This window comes from Cyprinus carpio, chromosome A23, assembly GCF_018340385.1.
Source record: "Cyprinus carpio isolate SPL01 chromosome A23, ASM1834038v1, whole genome shotgun sequence".
Taxonomy (NCBI): Eukaryota; Metazoa; Chordata; class Actinopteri; order Cypriniformes; family Cyprinidae; genus Cyprinus; species Cyprinus carpio.
Window position 1 is genome coordinate 17,810,451 of NC_056594.1, and position 24,656 is coordinate 17,835,106.

Genomic DNA, 24,656 nt, shown 5'->3' on the forward strand with positions numbered 1-24,656 from the left:
CCTGGAGGGCCGTTGTTGTGCAGAGTTTAACTCCAACTTTCCTCAACACACCTGCCTTGAAGTTTCTAGTATGCCTAGTAAGAGATTAATTAGCTGATTCAAGTGTGTTTAATTAGGGTTGCAGCTAAACTCATCAGAAAACTCTCCACAAAACACCGAGTTTGGAGACCCCTGCTCTAAATATTTCTGCTTCCTGTGTGATGTTGCAGTCGTCCACTAGGTGGAAGTAAAGTATAGCAGAACATGTGCCCCTGTAGCTGAATGGAAATAAGCCACATGAAGGTTATTGAGGAGAAACTGTGTTTTAGTAATTATGTGCAAAGAGTATATGGAAATTGAATTGAATTGGGTCAGGACAGTTGAATTACAGGGTTTGCATGTTAATCAAGAAATAGTGCAAAATAACGTGTCGTTCGATGAATTACAAATAACAGAACTCCCACAATGCCTCTTACGGACCTCTGACGTTAAATACCAGATTAAAATGCAGTAAAACAGAAACACACACACATACACTGTAATTATGGGTATACTGTTGCCTGACAGGAGTGGTGGAAACTTGTCAGAGGTGCTAAATATAGCTGCTGTCCCTTTCCAACGAGACACAGTGGACACCTGTCACACACACACACAAACACTTACCCACAATGCTTAACTTTCACTTTGCACCACCTCCCACAGTCTTCCTTTGGCTTCAGACGTCCCAGCTGTTCTCCCCTTCATCTCAAACTTCAAAGCAAAAGAGAAAGAGTAAAAATGAAGGAATGTTATGCCGGAAAAAACGCACAGATCCTGTATTTATCAGTCTGCAACACTGCTTTACGACAAAAGGCATTGCAGACATGCTGTACTATACAATTTCAAACCCATAAATGTCTATCAAAGTCATTAATTAAAATGTTGACAAGTGGTGTCTTCCCAATTCTATAGCAAGAAAAGATGGCTAATTGCTTCCTCAGAGCAGATCACCTTAAAACGTACCCCATAAAACTGTCACATCAAAAAAAAAAAAATCACTGAAACAGGACCAGTTTCCACAAAAATTACAAGGCAGTGAAGCTTTTAGTAAACCTATAACCACATATGTTTAATCTCTAGCATACTTCACTAACATGAAGAGACTCCAACAGAGGGAATAAACTAGAGTTCCAAGAAACACATAACCCCTAACCTTTCCTGAAATGCAGTAGCTTCGCACATGTTAACAAGGTCTTAGCGGGGAACAGATAAATCAAAACTTATTAGATGGTTTAATAGCTAAAACCGAAATGGGATTAGTGTCAACACATTCCAAGGAGCTTAGTAGCACCTGCATGGGGCTCGTGTAAAACCCTCGAAACTTTTCTTGGTGAGAGAAACGGTCTCGATGCACATTCTATAAGAAGTAGCTAAAGCAAATTTGATCATTTACTGAAGTAGAAGTTTCCTTCGTTTCCTTCTCCCTGAGCTCAGGGCTAATAACAGCTTCTCAAATGACCTCTCAGCTCTGCATTCATAGCGTGGTGATCATATGGCTCTGATTCCAGGCCTCTGAGGTCATATTCTGGATGTGAAGTTCAGGCGAGTGACTGACAGCTTTCTGTTTTGAGCTGTTGAAGACTACAGGCAAACTTTCAACACACACTTGCTTGTAACTCCATTAATTTATTTTGAGTGGCATCAACACTGGTTCCTAATCGAGCAACGGCACCATTGTAACCCTAACAAATGTGATGTCTCATGTTTCTGAGTCATAACGCGCATGAAAACGTGGTTTGATCCAAATGAGAAGATGCCTGCCATGGCACATGCCGAATGCAGGATATGTTTGGCACACAAGTCTTGTAGCTGTCAAACAGCCTGCCAAGAAGAAATCAGTCCATTTGTGATTAACAGATTTTGTCTAAGGATAGAATATGATCTTTGGTTATTATAAAATGACCAGCCTGTGAGATGTTGTAATAGAATGATACCATGATTTTATTATAGGAACAATTCCCATGAAGAAACCTGAGGTTAAGTGCCTCCTCAAGGGCACAGTGGTGATGGCTCTTGGTTCACTTCTTGCAGGGAAGGAACCACAGAGGTCTATGATACACAGGGAAAGTTATCTGATAGCATTCATCTCAATTGCAGTCGCTCAGCAACTGTAGCACATGCCCCCCTTGAAGTACGCAACCTAGAGGATGCCATCTTTGCTTCATGGGCACTCAGTTTCAGAAACATGTGACTAATCACTTGTCAAAAGCAAAAAAAAAGTTCATTTCATGCTTTAAAGAGCCCTGCAAATATAACCGCTCCCTGGGAAAACATTTTCTATAATATAAAGAAATATTTGTGTTGGGAAAAAGCAGTTATTTTAAAAGGCCATCAATGGAGAAACATGCTTTTAGACAGCATAATGATGCAGTTATGACATCCAGCAGCAGCCATGAATAGAGCACAACAGTGACTTGCCACTTTTTCACCGGCCTTGGTTCCAGAAGTATTTTTCTGATTGAAAAATTTATTTGATTAAGAGTTCTCTGATGAATCACAGCTAATAGCTAAACTATTATAAGGAAAAAAGCATAATAATATAATCGTATATTAATATTCTGTATTATTATATATTATATTCCACAAAAATATTAAGCACTATTTTCAGCATTAATAATAAGAAGAAATGTTTCTTGAGCAGCAAATCAGCATATTAGAATGATTTCTGAAGGATCATGTGACACTGAAGACTGGAGTAATGATGCTGAAAATTCAGCTTTACATCACAGGAATAAATTACATTATAAAATATATTCAAATAGAAAAGAGTTATTTTAAATTGTAATAATATTTCACAATATTACTGTTTTAACTGTATTTTGATCAAATAAATGCAGCCTTGGTGAGCAAAAGCAATTTTCAAAAACATTTCCAAATAAATAAATAAATCTTACCAGCCCCAAACTTTTGAACAATGGTATGTGTATATACAAATAAGAGGGTTGAAAATGAAGGAAGACTTGACTTTATTATGTCATTTGCAACACTTCATGGATCTTTGAGGTTACATATTTCTCTTTAGGTTTCATGGGTTGTATAGTTCTTCACCTTATTTGACTATTAAATATTATTATTATTTTAATTATGTTAAAATTACACTGACTGATTGCTTCACTGGAAGCATATAACATTGATTAATAACCTCCAAGCTCATGGTTTGTCTGTCTTTAAAGGTTTATACATACAGTAATCATTAAAAATCGATTTCTCTATGAAGAAAATTAATGGGATTTTTATTTCCAGAACCCAACTCTGGAATGTTCCATTTACAGGCCCTGCATTTTAACTGCTACAACAAAACAACACCACATTACTGGCTATCTGTTAAACTGAATGTGTATGGAGCGCATACATTATGCATGAATACACACATCAATATAAGCGCACATGCCGAGGAATTGTTGACTTTGTACACTCCAGATCTTTGAGTTCATTATATTATAAAATTCATCCTGACTATGCTGATCATGATGTTAGCCGCAGGATAAATGCGGTGTAACTACTTTCCACTCCTACTCCCACATTTCTTTGCTTTCCCACAGCGCAGCTTACTCTTGCTTAGCGTGCTCAGATCGGCCGCAGCTGTTCGTGTTGGTCTCCACCCTCTCCAGCAGAGCTCCATTACATAACGTTACAGAGTGATTGATGAGCTCTCAGATTTCTGCGCACTGCCAAGTGTCCATTCTCTCTGTCCTCGGTCCAGTCTTCTGCGTAAACTTTCCCATCTCCTGTCGCTTTCTCACCTCAGTCTATTCTTCCTCAGAATAGGACAACGAGGAGAAAAAGCAAATCCTGCAGAAACAGAAATAATAAGACAGTCTGCTGGCAGGGCACAAGTGCAAAATCTGAGTCATCTAGTTTTATGAGCTTAATCTAATTCATGTCACAACACGCACCAAGCTGATGAAATGACATATATTGCACTTGTTGCACACAGGTCTCCTGAGGAGACTTTTTTTTTTCTAGCAAATGTTACATTTCTTGCATTACTGCTCACTCACTACTGGGTTTTCTGCACCAACTCAAATAGTTTCTCAATTCTGATATGTGGCCAGACCATTAAACATCTGTTATCAGCTTTTTTACATTCTTATCAGATCAAATGTTTGAACATTACTGTGCAGCAGAAAAGAAACAAACAGACTTTGCAAGAGAAGAGAGACATGGAAAACTTCTGTAATCGGTTTCATGGGGACAGTGAGCCGTTCTTTCTTTGACGTCACGTCTTTGAACAGGAGACTCACAGAACAAGCTTTAGTGCTTTTTAGGGACTGTTACAGCACTCAAAGGTGTAGAGAGACACGCTCACTTTTAATCAAACTTTCAGCAGACTGTAATCATTTACCCTGAGAGGTGACAGCTGCTTATAAATATTCAGTAGTGTTTGCATAAGCAGCATTATTATTTCTTTTTGCTCATAGAGGTAAGGTTTTGAATCTTAACTCTTAAGTACATTACATTTGAGCACATAACTCATCCTGCACTCTTTGTGCTATACGCACATGAGCAGTAGTTTAACTATCTGGCTAGTTGTGTAGTATTACATACATATTCAGGAGATCAGACATAGCTTTCACCTAGCAGGTCATAAAATGGCCCAAAAAATCTCATTATCTCAGAGATAGAAGTAATTGTAAAAAGTAATTGTAAAATAAATAGAAAAATAAACAGTGCTTGGTATTAACTGATTAAATTGAATCTGGATTGCATAATCAGATTACAAAAATAAAGTACTTGTAATTAAATTTCTGACATTTTAAGATAATGAGACTACTGTTACATATTCATACGTTCGCAGTAAATTCAAAATGTATTGATTCTCTGATGTCAACTAATGTTCACATGACATCATAAACATATTTTTGAGTTTATTTTGATTGTCTATAATAAAATTATTTCTTTCTTTAATTTAACATTTTTATGATACATTGATTATTAGCTTTTCATCAACTCACAAACCAACTTCATGTTGTGGATAAAAATAGAATATATTTTCTTTCATTATAATTTTACATATTTTCTGTTTTCATATAGATCTTTTCTAGCATTTCTAGTTGTTTAATGAATATGATTATTATTTTATAAAATTATTTTTATTTATATGACATTTGTGATAAACGAGTATGCAAAAAAGAATAAAAAATAGTCTGACTATATTACTTAAAATGTAATGTACTTACTTCAAATTGATCACGTAACAATATTTTTTGTTATGCAAACAATGGACAAAAATCTATAAGTAATATACCCAGCACAGTCTTGTGTGTCTATTGTGAGATATAAAATCACAATGTGTAATATAGTTACATTTAATAAAAAGCTAATATTGATAACGTTAATCTAAAGTTATTATTTATTTATTTATTTATACTCTGAGGCATAAATGTGATTCACTATAACAGAGATTTAGGTGAATCTTTTTTTTTTTTTTCAAAACACCACCCATTACAACAAGGTGGATATTTTTATAGGCAAGAACCACTCATGTTTTCTTCTGAAAAATCAAGTTATACTTGGTCAAGTTTAGTCCTTGTGTTAGGAGTATTGGGTAGTATCTTTATGGATTTAAAAATAAACTCTGTTAAACTAGATCTCCACATTTCTCACTTTTTTTTTCTTTCTTAGATATAGTGATGATGGCACACAAGGAAAAGCTTACTTCAAGTGTCAATCTAAAACTTCCTGCTTGAGGTTATAGAACAGCACCGCAAACCTGAAAAAAAAAAGGGGGAAACTCATCTGGAACATCTTTGAGTTGCAAAACAGCTCTGAGGACTCTGGATGTGAGACTCATCCTGCACTTCATTTATAGTTGAATCTTTGAAGTCACTTTGTTTTAAATATTTTAAAAAGCCTGGCTGTTCAATACTTAGTTTCCGTTGATCTGTCAAGAACAATGATTGTAATATCATCTGTATTTTTGTTGAGCCAAAGCAGAAAAAAATCATAAAAACCTCTTCCATCTGCAAATGATTCTCTCTAATATCCTTAAAGTGTGTAATTTTTTTTGCTCCATCAGCAGCACCAAACAGAAAAAAAGTAGTTTTCAAACAGTCCCTCATCTTCCATTTTCCATAAACAGGTCATGCAATTTTGTCCATCCCGATTGGGCCACCCAAATAAACACATTTTAATTGCTGCTGCTCCTTTGGTGCAGAAACTTGACATTTTTCATAATTTGCCAAAAATGTCATGTAGTGTTAATGAGGTTCACTAGAGAAAGATGTACAGATTCCAGCTCACTAGAAATTCATAGTTTTCATAATTTTAATGTTGGCATCAGCACAGGTTTTAACAGCTCTATCATCTATCCCAAGAGTCTACCTGTTTCTATAATAGTACAGTATTGATTTAATCAAATTCATTTGTTCTTTCCATGATCTTTAATCTGCTGCATTTGTAGCAGTTGTAACAGTTACTGTCCCATTTGACTGTCTTTAAAGTCACCTTGGTAGCAGGAAAACCTGTTCTTGATTTGATAAACAAACAGGCCCAGACTAGCCAAAGTATCCGACCACATCATCCAGTCAGTGGTGAAAAATCAAAGCTTACACGAGATTTTAGATCACACAGAGAGATTTGAGGGCTAGATTAAAAGCAAACAGTATACATGACACTTTTTCAACATATCTTTGCTAACAACAGCTAATGCTAGCCAAAAATCATGAAAATATCATGATAATATATTGATTTCAACTTCATCCACACAACACACTGTGCCTTTAATGCTGTTGCTGCATTTGTGTGCGTGAACAATTTGAATGATTTTATTAATTTATTTTGTTTAAAGTTCATATGCGCAAAAATGCAAAAACAATAGCTTTAAAGCACTTTGCTGAGGATTATGTTAAAAAAATCATTGTTACATATATTTTAAGAAATAATAACATAAAATGTATCATTGCATATATAACATTTAAGAAAAAATATTTAACATTTTTATACAATAAAAATAATAAAATGTGATATTAATATATACATATAGTGCAACATCAATGACTTATTTTAATCTCCAAAAAAGAACTCAAGAATTTAATAGAGCCAGAAATCAGTCTTGATAAGAAAAGGGTTCTTTGCTGAACTCAATAACCGGCAAAAAGCCATTGATGAACCTTTATTTTTAAGAATGTACAGCCAATTGCGTGCACAGTCATTCATAGAAGAAGCAGGCAAATGGCAGAGCGCCTCTGTCTTCTGGTTGTGATTTGCTGCAGTCATTATGACATTAAAGCAGGCTGGAGGGTTGGCCACAGCCTTTCTTGGAACAGGAACATCAGCATCCTCACACTCTTAAAATGGAGGGGAAAAACAGAGAGGGACATTCGGCACACGGAAGGGTAACATTAACCATGATATGCAAGATGATGTTGGCCTAAAGAACAGTATGTCTGGCTCCGTCCAGTGGCTGTTACATAAGCTACTCTTGAGTGCTCCTGGACCCCTTGGCTAGTGCTGTTTGTATGAATGTTTCTGTACTGTTCTTCAAATGCTCTTGGGATCAAATCAAATGACTCTTAGTTCTCGACCTTCATTCATAATGGATGCATTTGTTCAGAATCCATAGGATCAACGGCCAGCAATCAGACTCATTTGAATCAGTCCCACTATCGCTCCAAACCATCAGTGTTGGACAACAAAATTACATACAATCTGGTGTAGATTCAGTCCAAAAGTAGCTAATGCTGGCTCTCCCTATACATACACATCTGGGCTCCATCATGCTTCTCTTCTAGCCATGTGGGAGTGTTTAATTTCTCTCTCTCTCTCTGAAAGCAAAAGTAGTAAGACGGTCTCACTAGATCAACTGGTTCCAACCACACAGTAAGATGATCTCACTGTAAGCAGTGCAGCCACAGACTATAGACAATGTCCCAGCACTGGAGAAGCTATGAAGAAAATGATTTGAGTGTGCTGATAGTGATATAATACATGAAAGTTTTAGTGCCTGAATCACAAAGGGAATTGTGCAAGTCCAACACAATCTCTTGGCAGTTTGTAACTAATTTATGCAATTATGTAATTATGTTGGTGCCTAAGGGCAAGTTATTTATTTTTTCATTGACTCAAGTTAAAAAATATAGATGTGAATCATTACCCAATATGTTTTTAATTGGATGAATGAAACATTGTTTTTCAATGTACATTGTAAGATACTAAGTCACATTATTGGATATAAAATTATTTTGTAAGTTATGAAGTCACATTAAGAAATATAAAGTTACATTGTGAGTTATAAAATCACATTGGGAGATGTAACATCCCATTATAAGATATAAAGTTACTTTTTGACTTAAAACGTGAATTTATAACAACTTTATATCAGTGGTTAGTGCATAAGATTTGCGGTCAAATACGGTATCTACAGTAAATTCACAAAGCATCAATTTAAAGACATCCTGTGAAATGTCACACACCTTTATGCAGTAATTTCTTAAAACCTTGTTTCTCAGTTGAAGTTCAAAGGTCATATACACAATCACTGATCCTTTGTTTTGCCTCGTCATCTGATGGTTGTCTCAGTGGGTGCTGGGAACGGCGTGGCCCTCCATTAGCTGAATGTGATCGCTGTGCTTAAAAATGAAACATCATTGCGGTTTCGCATGAATCAGGCTACACAGTTGGCGCTTTGGGTTCTGTGACTTGAGTCTCTGATAGCATTTCCCAAGAGCCAAACCTGCAGAGTGAGGAGGAAAAAAGAGCCTTTTAACCGGAGGACTGATCTCTTCTGTGAAAGAGTCAAGCTCACTGGACTGATGTCAGTGCAGAAAGCACACCCACGTCCCACTCCAACCTAAACAAACCTATGAAATAATGAGGTACACAAGCCAAAAAACGCTGACGCTCAATGAAAAAGGGAAGAAAGAAAAGATGCAGGAGACAGATAAAAATCAAAACTCAGGAGGGCGAGTTGCCAGACCTCCTAAAGCCAAAAGTTGAACGCTTCTGGAAGCTTAATAATGTCACCTTTCAGAAAACTGTGAACAACAACTGTTCTCAATCAGTGGGGCGGTGAGGCAGCATTTGAATTAACTTTAATTGAAATAGCACTCACATTTGGTTTGACCCGCAAAAGACTAGTAAATAGTGTGGCAGAGGAGTTAGAGGGGGGAAAAAACTGTACATTCAAAAACAAGATGATCTGATGCCAAGAGTATTGAAGTGAAAGTGTTAGAGTTCAGAGTATTTCTGAGCTTGAAGCAGTAAGGTGTGTTTAATGAGGTGCTTCAGAAACAAGACTCTTGCAGTGCGGTGATACTTATTCGTCATTAAAAAAATGATGTTCAAATGCATTTAAAATGTAAATACATTCAATGGATGACTGTCACAAAAACACTGCATAAGGAACTGGTTGTTGAAAACAAGTAAACAGGAAATATTGGCTAAAATGTTGCAGCTAGTTGTGGCACTTAAATGTATGGTGCAAATTATTTGAATAAGTCTTTATGACTTTCCAGTAAAAAAAAAAAAAAAAAAAAAAAGGTTATTACATACATTCTAATTCTGTTAAAAAGTTTAGATAGATAAGTTTTTTTTCTTAAAAGCAACTTATACTTTTATTAAGCAAGAACAAATTAAATTGATATAAAGTGAAAGTGAAGAGATTTTTATTTGTATTCCAAATAATTGCTGTTGATAAACTTTCTATTCATCGAAGAATACTAAAAATAAAAGTGTCAATGTTTCTTGAATGCAATGGCTGCTGAAAATCAGCTTTGCCAATGCAAGAATAAGTTATATTTTAAAACAGAAAACAATAAATGTATCTTGTTTCAAAAGCGTTTTACATATTACACTGGTCAATTAGGCTAAAATACCCATTAAAATACCATTTTTGCAGTACACACTATAAATTTTCCTTAAAAAAAAAAAAAGAGTTAGACTTTTAAAGATGTGTATTCTTCTTCGCTGAGCTCAAATGCTACTTACTGAGCCTTCATAAAGTTTCATGTGACCGTATTGCTTGTACTTGATTGAACAGGTCCACATTCCATGCAATTGTCTTATTGGCGTTCTTAGAAAAACACTTACCAGGAAGTGCTTACTATATTTGAATTACTGCCAAAGTGTGGTTCGAATGTACTGTGGGAACACCATATTTTTTTAAGGTCATTGTACCGTAGTTGTCGACATGTACTATGGTAATACTGTGTTTTTGGAAATGTACTACAGCAATACCATGTTTTTAGAATTAATATGGTAATATCATGTGGTGCAGAACATGGTATAGCCATGTTTGTTTGAACATGCACTACGTAGAGTAATATCATGTTTCCATGGTTATACCATGTTTTCTTTTCTTAGGTCAGTTCAGCATCATGGTGTATTCCAGAGTATCAAAATATTATTTGTGGTACCATCATTGTATTGTGGTTTCACCATAGTACTTTTTTTTTTTTTTGTAAGTTTTTGGACGTTAAAACTAATGTATTCCTCTATTACATTAGAGCTCATCTCAATACAGTGGTATGTGAAAAGAAGTAAAAGACTTTCGCTTAAGAATAAACTTCTGAACCCACACCAGCTAAAATTATTCTTCTCCACACCACAAAGTTTCTCCAGCCACTTCTGTTGTTCTCCACCATCTCAGGTGTCATTAGCTGCCCGCTCTATTGTACTTTTCTTTCTATTTTCACTGTAAGTCTGTTTACAAAACTGCCAAAGCCACAAGTGTTAGGAGACCCATTGTCAAGATCCCATCGTAAATTATGTGTTGCGGTACAAAAAAAGCTTCTCCTGAAATCCAAGTGTGTGTGTGTGTGTGTTGTTTCTCCCATAGACATTCTTATGGAAGTCTCTGGCAAAATATCAGCCCTGCTCTGGCAGTTCTTTTTTTTTTTAGCTTTTTTTGCAGCATACCATTCTCTCTGTTCACAGTCTGTCTCTCTGTCCCTGCAATGGCCATTAGGATCAGTATTATAAAATACAGTTTAAAGGATTCAAAAGCAACGGATGGAATTCAGTTTAAGCGTGCTGTTGCGTGACTGCAGAGAAAAGCAAACACATGCTTATATGGACCAATAGAGACACATGGTGGGCATCTGGCTTGGATCGCTCTTTATTTGACTATAGCCTGACATATGATGTTCAGAATTAATGTTTTTTGATCAATTCATTGTGAACAGCTCAAACAGCAGCGCATTTATACTGTAATAAAACACATCTCTCAGAAGTGAAATCATGTGTGTGTGTGTGTGTGTGTGTGTGTGTGTGTGTGTGTGTGTGTGTGTGTGTGTGTGTGTGTGTGTCTGTCCGCTGGGTGATCAAACATGATTGGACACCATCTTATTCTGCTTTACCAAAAAAGAAAAAAAAAATTAAATAAATGAAAATAAATGATGTTGCAGGGTTGATGCAGACAGAATAATGTATCCTTTTGTCTTAACGATGCATGAAAATACACATTCATCTCTCATTTGCAGGATGATGAATAGAGTGTGTCCTGTTAAATTCTGTCATTCAGCCCAGTACACACTACAGAGGTTAAAACTATTCACAATTACAAGCACAAACACAACAGAGGCTAAAATGTATGGTCTAACATAAACCACAAACGTTTCGGCTGCTGCAATTAATCTTTCATGACCAGATTTCACTTGGAACTGTGGAATATAATCACAGCATATGTTCAGATTTCTCTTCTTCTATAATGAATACACGCAGAGCAATAATGACAAACTACTGGTGCATCCACACCAATTTGTACAATTTAGACATACTGTATGAAACATAATCGATTGAGAGCCCTAATATTTTAGTAGACCTAGAACATTTATGAAAACTAGGATGCAAAACATAATTAAAAACCAACATGATGTCATTATCATTCATACACTCTTAAAAATCAAGGTTCTTTATCGGCATGAAGAAACTTTAACATGGAACTTTTCATTGCACAAAAGGTTGTTTATAGTGGAAAAATGTTCTTTAGATTACTAAAATGTTCTACATACTTACAAAAATGGTTCTTTAAGAACTATTCACATTCTTTTGGGAACCCAAATTGGTTTTTCTTTGGGATCACTGCAAAAATCCTATTTTGGATGCTTTATTATTACAAGTGTAGATACTTGTATTTAAAGTGTGGTTCTCACAAATGTGCATTTTTGCATGTAGACACTGAAATGTACAATATTTACACATTTACAGCATCTAAACACAAACATTGATGTGTGAACAACTTTTCAGACAAACAAATGTTTATGTATCATTTGAGGTTCATGCAATGTTGAATTCATGGTATTAATAGGTTGATTGTGACAACACAAACATACAAATTAGTGAAAAGGGTGAAATGTGAATTTTACACCATAAATTGATGTTGTTTTACTTATATTTCAGAATTATTGAGGTTTGATGATAATTGCAGTCATTTGCCATTTAAAAGGTCTTAAAAAACTAATTCACCTGCAGCATACCCTTGCAAATTTATTTTCTGATAGTCATTAGAAGGTTTTGTATGATTCAGTGTCTAAGTATACAAGTACTTCAAAAGGTTTTTTTTTTTTTTTTTTTTTTAGAAATTGATATTTCAGTTCTGCTAGGACACATTACATTGATCAAAGCGACAGTAAATATATTTTTAAAGTTATTTTTTATCTTAGATCAATGCTGTTGTTAACTTCATGTTCATCAAAGAATCCTGAAAAAATGTATCACAGCTTCCACAAAAAATATTAAGCAGCACAACTTTATTATTAAGAAAAAGAAGAAATGTTACTTGAGCAACAAATCTGCATATTAGAATTATTTCTGGAGTAATGGCTGCCCCTCATAAGAATAACTTGCATTTTAGAATATATTAAAATAGAAAACAGTTATTTATTTATTTTTCCTTTACATTTTTTTATTTCACAATATTACTGTTTTTACTGGATTTTTATTCAAGACCTATTTCAAAAACTTGCCAACTTTTCAATGGTAGTGCATGTGAAAATGTCACATAAGAATTCTTATGAATACTAATGAGTTCACTCTGTGAAAAAAAAATAAAAATTGAAGGTACTGATGTCAAAACCATGATTACATTAACATATGACCACCTAACCACCCGCTCGCCTACATATCATTGCTATTCAGTAACTGGTTTCCCCAAGAAAGTCTATAATAGCTTTAGAAAGCTATCCGTTAGATTTCCATTCCATTCATTATTCAGCTGCTGCATGATTCCCCTGCAAATATGGGACCTGAATGCTGCTGTCTTTGCTCATAGGCACAGATGCAGGTTGGTTTTTGCCAATGGCACCACAAGAATGTGTGTTTGTCTGGCTCATTCTGATCCCCACTTCAATCTTGGAAGAGCACGTATCAGATCCATGCTGAGAGCTTATAATAGTGTGTGGTAGGAGTTCAGTTTAGTTTAATTTACACCAACTCCAATAAGTCAAATTGAAATGCTCGCCTGCCATTTCCCCATGCTGTATATTCAACCACATACAGTGAATATAAGTGGGCTGGGGGTCTCGCATGATTGTGGGTGCTCAGGAAACAGCACCTCTGCCTTGGGCCATGCTGCACTAAGCAAACATGTAATGAAGTTATGCAGCCTTAATGTTTTTTAGGACTGCAAGCTTTCAAACCACAGCTCCGTTACTGTGCCTGGCGGCTTCAATCCAGATGGATACAGTAAAAAGAGAAAACTCATGCACCGCAAATCAGAATTTAAAACCCCATCAAGATAAATGACCATGTTTACAAGGTAAGATAACCCCGGGGTACAGAAAAAAAAGTCATCTTTTTCTCTCTATTATCCAGGGCCAGATATTTGTGATTTAGCTCTATGGACAAAACAAAGTCATCCACAGTTTACACAACAACGCTGTAAAATTGGATTATTGTATTTTAATACTTTTGTTGAGTACTTGGACAAATCCTCTGCAAGTTATCAAGAGCCCTTCACCAATGTTTGGGACCAACTAAATTAAAAATGCTTTTCAAAATTCTTTTTTTTTTTTTCTTCTTTTCAAAATTACTTTTCCAAATATTTCTGTTCCAAGGATAACTTTCTCCAGCAACAGTGTTGCTTGACAAAACATAGGCATCAGTTAAATAAACCAAAAAGAAAAAAAAAAAAGTCACAAATTTGAGTCCCTAAATTTAAATGCAGCTGTTCATTACTTTGTTTTGATGCAGTTCCATAAATTAGGATGTATTCAGATCATTTATTTTACTTCTTATGAATTTATCACCCAAATTTAGATCATTCAGATTACAAATTAGTTAATTCATTCAAAAACCCTTATTGCTTCGGTGCAAAAGAAATATGTCTCTAATTTAATCAAAGGATTTTATCCGATAGTTAGATAATATATATATATATATATATATATATATATATATATATATAGAAAGATACTGAAATATCTTAAGTATCTTCAATGTAATAAGCTCATTTTTGTCAGAAGCATGAAGTGTAGTTTAAATTTGTTTAAAAAATAACACTTGGCAAACTGTACGACTTTAAAATATGAGTAGTTTAGTACATTCGCAAAAATCCTCCACAATACCCTTCTTTACTTCAATGTTTTACTAATAGTTCACACAAAAATTAAAAGTCGTCTTTTGAAACCTGTAATGTAATGTAATTTGAAAATTTTTAAATGTATTAGTAATTTCTTTCCATGTAATTACAAATAAAAAAATAAAACAAAAAGAACTGGAGATTTCAAGCTTCAATTTTTTTTTTAAAAGCAGCATAAAACAAAAAATAAAATAATTGAAAAAGAAAGTTATACACACACACATTTTATAGAGAGTACAAGAGAGAGTGCCATTTCCGTATCAGTTTAATTCATTAATTTGCATCATTCAGACTACTGTAAATTTGTGAACCACTGAAAAGATTTGACTCAAATGAGCAGTTCATTAATAAATTAGGCATGGTCACTTCTCTCGGGTTTGGAGTGTGGAGTCAACTCTGGCAGTCAGGTTTCGAAGCACCATCCGAAGGTTTGCAAAGTATATAGGATTGAGTCCCTGTGATCCTGGCATAGGGTCAGAAAGCTTGTGGAAACAGTGGAGAGGGGAAAGAGCCAAAAGAATGCCTGCTGCCCAGAGAGCCGCTCTGGTATCCAGCCACTCTTATCAGCTGACTGTCACACCACTGTGACTCAGCTGTGTGTGTCCTTACATATTGTGCATTGGTCAGGGTACTAGACACGTGTGACTGTACTCTGTCACATTCACAGGCATCATCACTCTTACATGGAAAAACAAACACTCAGACTGATTACACTACTCACTCTGTCTCTGCAGGTCTCTTTTCTCATTGTATTTTTTAACACAAAACAGGGGGCAAAAATAGAGAGCCCCATTTTTCTCATGTTCTGGCTCTTTGATTTTACTAGCAAAAGCACAAAGCAGAAATTGATTCAATTTCTTGAAAGTTCACCTTCACAAATTGGGTGGGCTGTTGTTATACCAATTGCAAACCTCTGTATGACATTGTATAAATTACTTTTAAAATTTGAAAAATATCACAAACAAAATTTGCGATTTTTAAATATGTTTGAGAGAGGTCTCTTATGCTCACCAAGACTACATTTATTTTATTAACAATACAGCAAAAACATGAAATATTATTACAATTTAAAATAACTGTATTCTATGTTAATATATTTTAAAATGTAATTTATTCCTGTAATGCAAAGCCTGAATTCTCTGCAGCCATTACTTACAGTCTTCAGTTCACGATCCTTTTGAAATCATTTAAATTTAAGTTTCACAAGAAACATACATAAATACATAAATATATCAAACTGATAGCTCATGATTTTGACACTGACTGTTGAGTCTTTCTGTCCAATTCGCTGAAAAGAATCAGCTCTTAAGAGTCATTTGTGAATCAAAATGATTGTACCATGCGTTTGTTGTTTGTTATGTTTGTCTATTTTTTCGAAATAGTCCAGACGTCATTACAAGAAAGATGAACGAACGGAAAATCTTCAAAATCATTTGGTTGCAGTGCTATTGTTGTTTTCCCAACTTTACCCCAGACCCCTATTTTCAAGTGGCCTCGGGTGAAATTTCTGGGTGCACACCTATTTTTGAAAAACATGTTTTAAACCAATCAATCTAACTCAACTCTGACGTCAATGGACTGTGAGGCACACTAAAACTGTTCAAACATTCTCAAATGTACACACGCACTTTCGCAGAAACACACATGATGCATTTTCTAGTAAGTCTTTAACCAGTAGAATAGTAATGATGATTACTATGATCCATACTGTAAGCCTCATTCCTGCTTAATTGGCCCCATACCCACCGGTGGGGCTTACAAGCTGTTTTACCTAAACACACTGCTGTCAGCCAAGAGCAATTACTGCTGGGACAGTTTAGGCCGCAGGGACCCAGTGGGGAATGGTGTAGCACTAAAAAAATCCCTCAGCTTCAATTTAAGCTACACAAATGTTCAGAGAAACTGAGATGCCGTGCACTGTAGGAAGTGGAGGCTTAGTTTTAGATTGAATATTTGAACCACACTGTGTTGCTATAAATCAAGTGTTTTCAAACAGATTTAAATGAGCTGTTTTTCAATTCCTGTAGTAACAGTCCACAGTGTTAACATGAAATAAACTATCTAGAATTTAAGTGTGAAAGTATCTAAAAATTTTGGAATTAACTTAAGTTTCCGGCAAACTCTGAGGAAGAGTAAATTGCAATGCTAAAGATATATAAATGGCGTCTTACCACACTACAGCATTCTGAAATATTCCAGTGGCATTCTGGGAGAAACCTTTGATTTTGACTGACCACTGGCAGATGGCAGGAGTGATTGGGAAACCTGTTTGAAAATAATCATTGTTTTGCAATTCCAATAGATCCTAGTGGTATATACTTAACTTTTTAACTTAATACACAAAACTTCAATTAATTAATCCAAAAACCATAAACATACTATAAGTCCTAGTTCAAATTTACACAACTAACATATTTAATTATTAATTTACATATTCACAACTATCATAATTTTTTTGGCTAAATGCCTAAAATAAGCTGGCTAACATGACATAAAACACCCCTTTGTGTTTTTTAATAAGCTTTTACTTTTCTTGAAAAAGGTGGTTGCTAACAAGTGACTAAATGGGACTATAGAGGTTTTCAGAGACATTAAAAACTATCACACAAGTAAACTCATCTTCTTACTAGTCCACATTCACAGTTTCATTGTGTTTATAAACTTGTTCTTGCAAACTATTCTAACTCACAAGAATTATTATTATTTTTTTTTTATAAAGACTGAAAGAGTTGTCCGAAGCTTAATGGTGGTGACGTTGAAGTCCACAGTGCAACCATAGTGTAGTTTCTTTATAGTCTGTGTTTACAGTATACCAGTAGTGGGACAAACTACTATGCCAAAAAAAACCTGCAATTGCATAAAAGTGCCTCCTCCTTACTCTACATCTGTTTTTTACCACAACAAAGGCATTAGATCAGATTAGTCCTGCTATCTTCAGAACAAAAGAACTGCTGTGGTACCTTTAGATGAATTTGTGTGTTTAAAAAAAAATCTTGAAAAGGTTATAAAATGATTGGAGAAACCTGACTTCTTCCTAGTGGCCATAAATTGTTCCATTATAACTAAATGGAAAAAACATCCCACAATCCGTACTGAAACCACACAACTGAACAAGAAGGGCAATTGTCAGAGAAGTGACCAGGCAGCCAGAACTCTTTGGATGAAATGGAAGAAACTGGATGTCTGGACAATCTTTCAGTGTGTCACAAATTTGGCCTTTATGTGTGAGTGGGTAGAAGGAAGCCACTATTGAGGAAGGCCAACATGAAGTCACTCAGTTTACTGAAAGATATATGAGGATACATTTTACATCTCAGGCTTTTTGTCTCGAGAGAAAAGCTCGATGTTTGGTACAGTTGAAATAAAGCTTTTCAAACAAAATGATGTCCAAGAATTGATAATTTTCTGGAATTGCCTAAACATGAACTGAAACAGATTAAAATAAGTGGTTAAAATTTGGATACTGCCAATGAGCTTACTCAAGTAAATTTGGATTGGGATTTAAAATAAAAAAAAGAAATAAAATGAAAATAAAATAATGAAATTGTTTTATTTTTAAAATTATATGCATTTAATTTATTTAATTTAATTTATTTCTATAAAAATCAAAATAATTCATAAAATAAATGTGCTAAAGATAATTTAGAACAAAGTATGACTGAGGAAATAAAAAATTTAAAATTAATAAAATAATAAACAAATGGGTGAAGCTCTTCCCATGGCACTATGAATGATTTGAGGCAGCATTTAAATGTAGTTTAACATGTCTGGTAGTTAGTTGTATGTAATATTACAGGTTCCAGCCATTTATTTTGTACAAACAGGCAGTATTTTCATTCAAATCCTAACAAACCGTGATCACCAGAGGTTAATAAGGCTGAGGTTTATGTCATTTTAAATGACTCAAAGTGAGCGGCCTTGTTCTGTGATTCAAACATCCAAACACTTACGACAACTTCAAGCATTTCAAAATTACGTTTAATGTAATATGCCTGGTGTTGACGTCAATCCTAGAAGTCCATGATGGAAATTTCACACTGTCTGTCCTGTCCCACACCTCCAGACCTGCATTTCCTCTAAGCTGCTGATGATGGGTGCAGCCAGTGCTTTACAGAGCACTCACTCACCGCACTCACCACCCTGAAAAAAGTAGCTTTTAGCATGAACACTCGAGTAATGTGTCCCCCGCAATCTTAAAAAAAAACTCATGATTCAACGCTCCTTCTATTCAGAATGTTTAAAATTAGACCTCATCATCCCTGAGATACAAACGGCCAAGTCACAGAAGTAGGCTGCCTTTTCTGATATTTCCAGTCCATCTGACCCTCTCGTGTTTGTGTATAAACAACCCAGATCAGCGTGTTAGTATGCCACATACCTCCACTATAAGCTGTAAGTGCACCTGTGTACCCCTGAGCACATTTCGTCCCGCAGTGGAGGAAGTGTAAACTCTTAAGGTCGCTAACGGACTTTTTCTGTATCTAAGTTAGTATAGGACTTGCCTGAAGTTACATAAACTTAGGTGTTTACCTAATCTCAGATAACCTCAAGGTCTGTTCCAAATGCAAACGCTGAGAGAGCACCTTCAAAATCAACAGTCACAATAACCGGCAATATTGTGTGGAAAGACTACACTGTATTTAACCAAATAAGATAGCTATGAACTGGAACCTAACAAATCCTAGAAATTGAAATGTTTTTGGTTTTTTGTAATTTTGTTAAAATACCATTGCAGTGTCATTTGTAGAGATAACTTGATATAAAATACTTTGGAAACATTCTTGCATCCTGACCAGGCAGGAACATCAACAACAGCCAACCAATGTTATATGGGAAACCTGTTTGAAACAATCACCAGAAACTAGACACTTGCCTATACTATGGCTAGTCTATACTATGTAAATTTGCTATGACTAATACATTCTACATTCGCATAATTGTGAATGCTTGAAAAACTATCCACATCTTTGTCAAACTCAAAAAAAATATCAAATTTTATGTAAAATTATCCAAAATGACAGCACATTAAATCAAAGGTAATTTGATAATAAAATGTATTTATTAAGTATATTTTGTAATGATCAACAAAGCATGTAATGAAGCAATTATGAGGCCTTTTGCACAAAGCCAGTTTAGTTTTTTTACCCAGGTAAGTTTGCATTTTGTTTGGGCAAACTGAGCTTTCGGGCTCAAGAAGGTGAGTTGGTTTTGAGGGGTTTTCATTGCCATGGTAACTTACACTACATGGCTACCCTGCTCCGGAGCAGGTTTTATTCTGGGTTAGAGATCCCAAACCCAAATCAGTTGTGAGCAGTGACAAGTGACATATATCTGATGCAAGAGACACTCCCCGCTACAGCAGTTTACAGTGAAAGAATTTTAGAGACAAAATTACCCCTCTTTTGCTGCTAATTATTTATTATATTCATATTATATGAATTATAGTTTTACAGATTTACAGAAAATTGTGCCACAACAATAACTTAAATATTGGCATGAACGTAGCATGAGGCGAGCTAATCACAGTATTCTGGCTCATACAACAGATAATAAAAAATAAATGCAAAAATGTGTACAGTACTGTTTGTTAGAACTCAGGGGGTGTTTGGAACTAGATGTGTCTCTCCCTGTCCAACCACTCAAACACACACATACACAGATGCGCAGAAACACACATGCACACAGTAAAGACAGTGAAAGAGCTCACTGTTTCCACTTTTATTTTCCACTCAATAAACAAACCTGTTAAGGGCAAACATGAGCCTCACCTTCAGAAAAGCACAGCATGAGGCACATTCGTGGGGTGAAAACAAGCAAAAAAACTAATTTCAAATGAAGACAATTATAAGCAAGACTATTGAATTTCTGCTTGATATGCATTATTGAACAAAACTGATAATTAATGAAAAATGCCATCTTTTTTTCCTTTGGCAATACATTACAATACACAAACATTCACAATCTGCTTTACATTAGCAACAAATATGCCTCAAAAAACATGCAGCTATAAAGCTGGCTTTGCATTCGTTAATCCCCGTTGAGCATATGTGAATGTGTGTGTGATCGAAAAGCAGCCATCGTGCAAAATGTTCCCTTGTACAAACTGCACACAGTGGGGTCCATACATTCATAAAAGTTCCTTGAGAGGGCAGAGAGCACAACTTTACCAATCCAACATACAGCGTGCGTTTTTATACAGCTTCACCTTTGGCTCGTGATGAGAGTTGTTTTGAAAAAATAAATGAAAAGTGAATGTAAATAACATAACACAGGCCTCATGTCCCTGAGCTCATAAATTACAGGGAAAAGCAGCACTTTATGGGCATTCTTTTGGCCTATACAAAACAGGCCCCCATCCACCCTCACTCACACAGAACGGGCCTCTCTCTCTCTCTCTTGTTCTGCTTCAAACTGTTATGTAAGCGGGATCATTATCACCTACCTTTGAAGTAAAGCGAGGGAGGGGGCGGAGCTTCTCGGTTTCATTCTTGTTTATAGTTACTGTTGTCACAGTGATAGCAGAATCCCTCTATCTGGGTCTTTAGTGCTTTTAATTCCTCGATCAGTTTTTTATTTATTCATTTGTTTATTTTTTCAGTCTGGTTCTCTAGGGACATTGGGTTTCTGTGTTCTTGGGGTTTTTTTCTCTCTGTTCACCACTGTAGCTGACAAACTTTCTCTCTTCCCCCAAACTCTTTCCTGTTTCTTCCACTTCATATTTCCATTTCACACTTTACAGTCGTTTTCCTAATCAAAATTTTATGAGTGACTGAAAGAAATGAAAAACAGTGTGGAGACACATTCTGCAGCATTGACAGAAATTAAATTAAAATAGACATTTAAATAGATAGAAATTAAACTGATATATACAGTATATATATATATATATTACAATTTATGCTGTTTCTCGCCCAAAATTCACCACAATTCTAAAGTGTTACAGATGGTTGCAAGGGTGTTGCTATGCAGTTACTAGGGTGTTCTGGAAGGTTTTTAGTGTGTTACTAAATGGTTAGGTGTTCTTTGTTGCTATAGTGTTTCTAGGGTGTTCTGAAAGGTTGCTATGCAGTTGCTAGGGTGTTCTGAGTGGTTGCTATACAGTTACTATGTTGTTCCGGTTACTTTACATAGCTTGAGTAGCCAATCTTTTTACCTGCAGTTAAAAACTAAATCTGATCACTTAGTGAAGGACTAGCACACCTCTTCACAAAAAGCCGTACGTTTTGAGGTATCATTCATGTATGCTGCACAAACATTGTGGGTGCAAGACCTAAATTTAATACTTATGGTCAGGGGTTTGTTCAGATCAGTAAACCACAGCATAAGCAACAGTCACAGTGTCACTTGCCTCAGCAAACACCTCTAAAAATGTAGGTCATCCATAACAAGGATCATTCAAGATAGAAATACACTGTTTAATACATGGCTGTGTCTACTTTACAGGTGAGCAGATCTTTTTTGGGGTCAGCGATCTAAATTCAGCTATTGAAAACACAATTTTAGTTAAACAAAAAAACTCAACTTACAAACACATCTTAATTGCAGTTTAAAGGTGGAGTTTAATCCTTGCTGTGCCTCTTGTGTGATTTCCACCACTCCTGAACAACTTCTAGGTAATGCTTCACAGAGCTGCTGCTATCAGATGTAGCAGAAGAGTCTATGAGGATCCCATAATAATAATGTTATTAGGGAAAATTCAAAAACTTAACAGTTTATGTTAATTTATGCAAGACGCCTTTCCCTCAAAGTCTTTTGAGGACATGATGAGACCAGACGATACAGCATGTTTATAGATATTACCACAGCTTTTAGTCAGACAACAGGCCTCACAGTACAAGCACTGCATTTACTGAGAGAGAGAGAGAGAGAGAGAGAGAGAGAGGGAAAAATTAGACAGACATAGAGAGAAAGAATTGAGGACATACTGAAAAAGCTGCATGCGGGTCTCAGTGAAATGGTGGAACAGGATCGTGTTGTCAGGAGTTTTGGCAAAGTGCCACAGTGCCAGTGGCCACAGATTGAGGCATACTGAGGTGACGAGTCCACACTGGGGGATTTATACAATACTGCATAGTGTGACTTGGATGCCCCCATAAAATGTATTGACTTTATGGACTTTACTATTAGCAAGTTGGAACAGGACATATCAAAGGACTTTTAGTTATGCCACAGTTATGAACTTATACCACATGTATGTGGTATAAAGAGGAGGAACATTCTCATTCTATAAAGAATGTTATTGGATATGAACCTGTGTAGTGCAGGATGAGTCAGCAAAAGTTTTAGAGTTTTCCAAAAGACACAATTTTAAATGTGTATATCTGCTGAAGGTGATTTTTTTGTAAGCCTCAGAGCTGAAACAAAACATGTGTTACCAATTATGACTGTATAAATGTGCAAATACTTCAGATCACTCTAAAGATGATAACTGATAAATAAAATAATATAAAATAAAATCTAAATCTAATATAACAAAGACAAAAGTTGACATTTAGTCATGGCATTCATTGTTTCAAAGACCAAACAGCAAGGAAGGAAGGAAATAAGTAAATAAATAAATAAAATGTATAAATAGTTAGTATATTTGTCATGTTTTCCATTTAAAAATCCTCAAAACATCCTCAACCTTGAGAAGCACAAGTGCATTTGATATTAAGACTTGTTTTCATTCTTTCAGACAAGGGTTTTTTTCCTCTCTCTCTCTCTGCACAGCAATTTGAAAGAAAAAAGGCTGTAATTTTCTTCTTTTCATTTCATTCATTCACTGGGGCCAGACTGAATCTTGAAGGTAGTTTTCAAGTCACAGATTTTCAGAGCGTGCTTAATCAGTCCTGCATTTGAGAGTTTTTGCACAGTCCCTAACTGAGCCAGAACGTGCTTGTTTTGAAATGTGCTGAGTGAAAGACTTGTGGAGCGTGTTTGGGCATGGGGATACAGGGGCCCCACAACACCCCTCCAAGCTATGAAGGGCCCCAGCAACACCCCCCCCCCATTCCTGAGGAGAGACAATCTTCGGCCCAAATAGAGCTTTCAATGTTAGCCGTGCTGTATTGTACTAAGGAAATGTGACTAACCCCCTGTGTTTGCGCTCTCTCTACGACCCCCTCTGTGATAAGAACAATATAATTCAATCATGGGAGACGGCTCCTTGGCTCTTGATTGGCCCAGTGCGATGACAACACATTCATAACATCATGTTAAAGGGGGTAAAAATATATTTGAGAAGGGACAGAAACAGCCTTTCTTTTGTACCTTTCTGTCCCCAAGAAGTGCATAAAATGTCCCGTACAGCATACACTTTGTATCACAGAGTATTTACTGTGCATATACTGTGTGCCGCATTCAAAACGGAAAACTTAGATACATCTCAGAGGCCACTAATTCCTATATTTGATCTGTATAATGCCTTGTTTTATTTTTAAAAGCAATGGAGTGGACAAATATGAAAAACAGGAGTAGGAAGGAACCACAAAGGGCCTTCTGGTGCCTGTTTGTAGCCAAAGACACAACAACACCGATCTAATTTGATGTGCTTGGCAGTGATGGGGCTGTGGAGGGCACAAAATGTACCAGTGTTCTCTCTCACTCTCAAAAACACGTGAAGACCAACGCACATAAGTATACTGTGATTTTAATCATTAACTTGTCCAGGTAATGTTTTTAGGACTGCATTCACCTCAACATCAGTCAAACTCCACAAATATGATTATAAAGATTTTGATCATTAGCAAAACTATGCACAAGAACACAAGTGTTATGAGACATATGTGCTTTTAGTGCTATAATATTTCTCTCTATATATGTATATGTTTGGTTGTTTTTCCCCTACTGGTCAAAAGTTTGGAATAATTGATTTTTTTTTCTTAATGTTTTTGAAAGAAGTCTCTTATGCTTAACAAGGCTGGATTTATTGTGAAATATTATTACAATTTAAAATAACTTTTTTTTATAATGTAATATATTTTAAAATGTAATTTATTCCTGTCATGCCAAAGCTGAATTTTCAGCAGCCATTACTCCAGGCTTCAGTGTCACATGATCCTTCAGAAATCATTTTAATATATACATTTGATTATTATTTGTTTTCAATCATTAAGAATGGTTCTTATCATTATCAATG

General features: G+C 35.5%; 1 protein-coding gene across 3 annotated transcripts in view; it reads right to left on the reverse strand.

The window, feature by feature from the left end:
* LOC109048165 (solute carrier family 41 member 3-like) overlaps positions 1-24,656 on the reverse strand; it is a 46,445-nt gene that overhangs the window by 20,293 nt on the left and 1,496 nt on the right. Inside the window, exons 2-4 of one of the 3 annotated variants that reach the window (XM_042713509.1) lie at positions 8,433-8,692; positions 3,571-3,810; positions 643-729 (exon numbers count right to left, since the gene is read on the reverse strand). The gene's annotated coding sequence lies outside the window, so the exon portion shown is untranslated. The remainder of the gene's footprint in view (positions 1-642; positions 730-3,570; positions 3,811-8,432; positions 8,693-24,656) is intronic. The other 2 variants (XM_042713512.1, XM_042713511.1) reach the window with 2 other exon arrangements.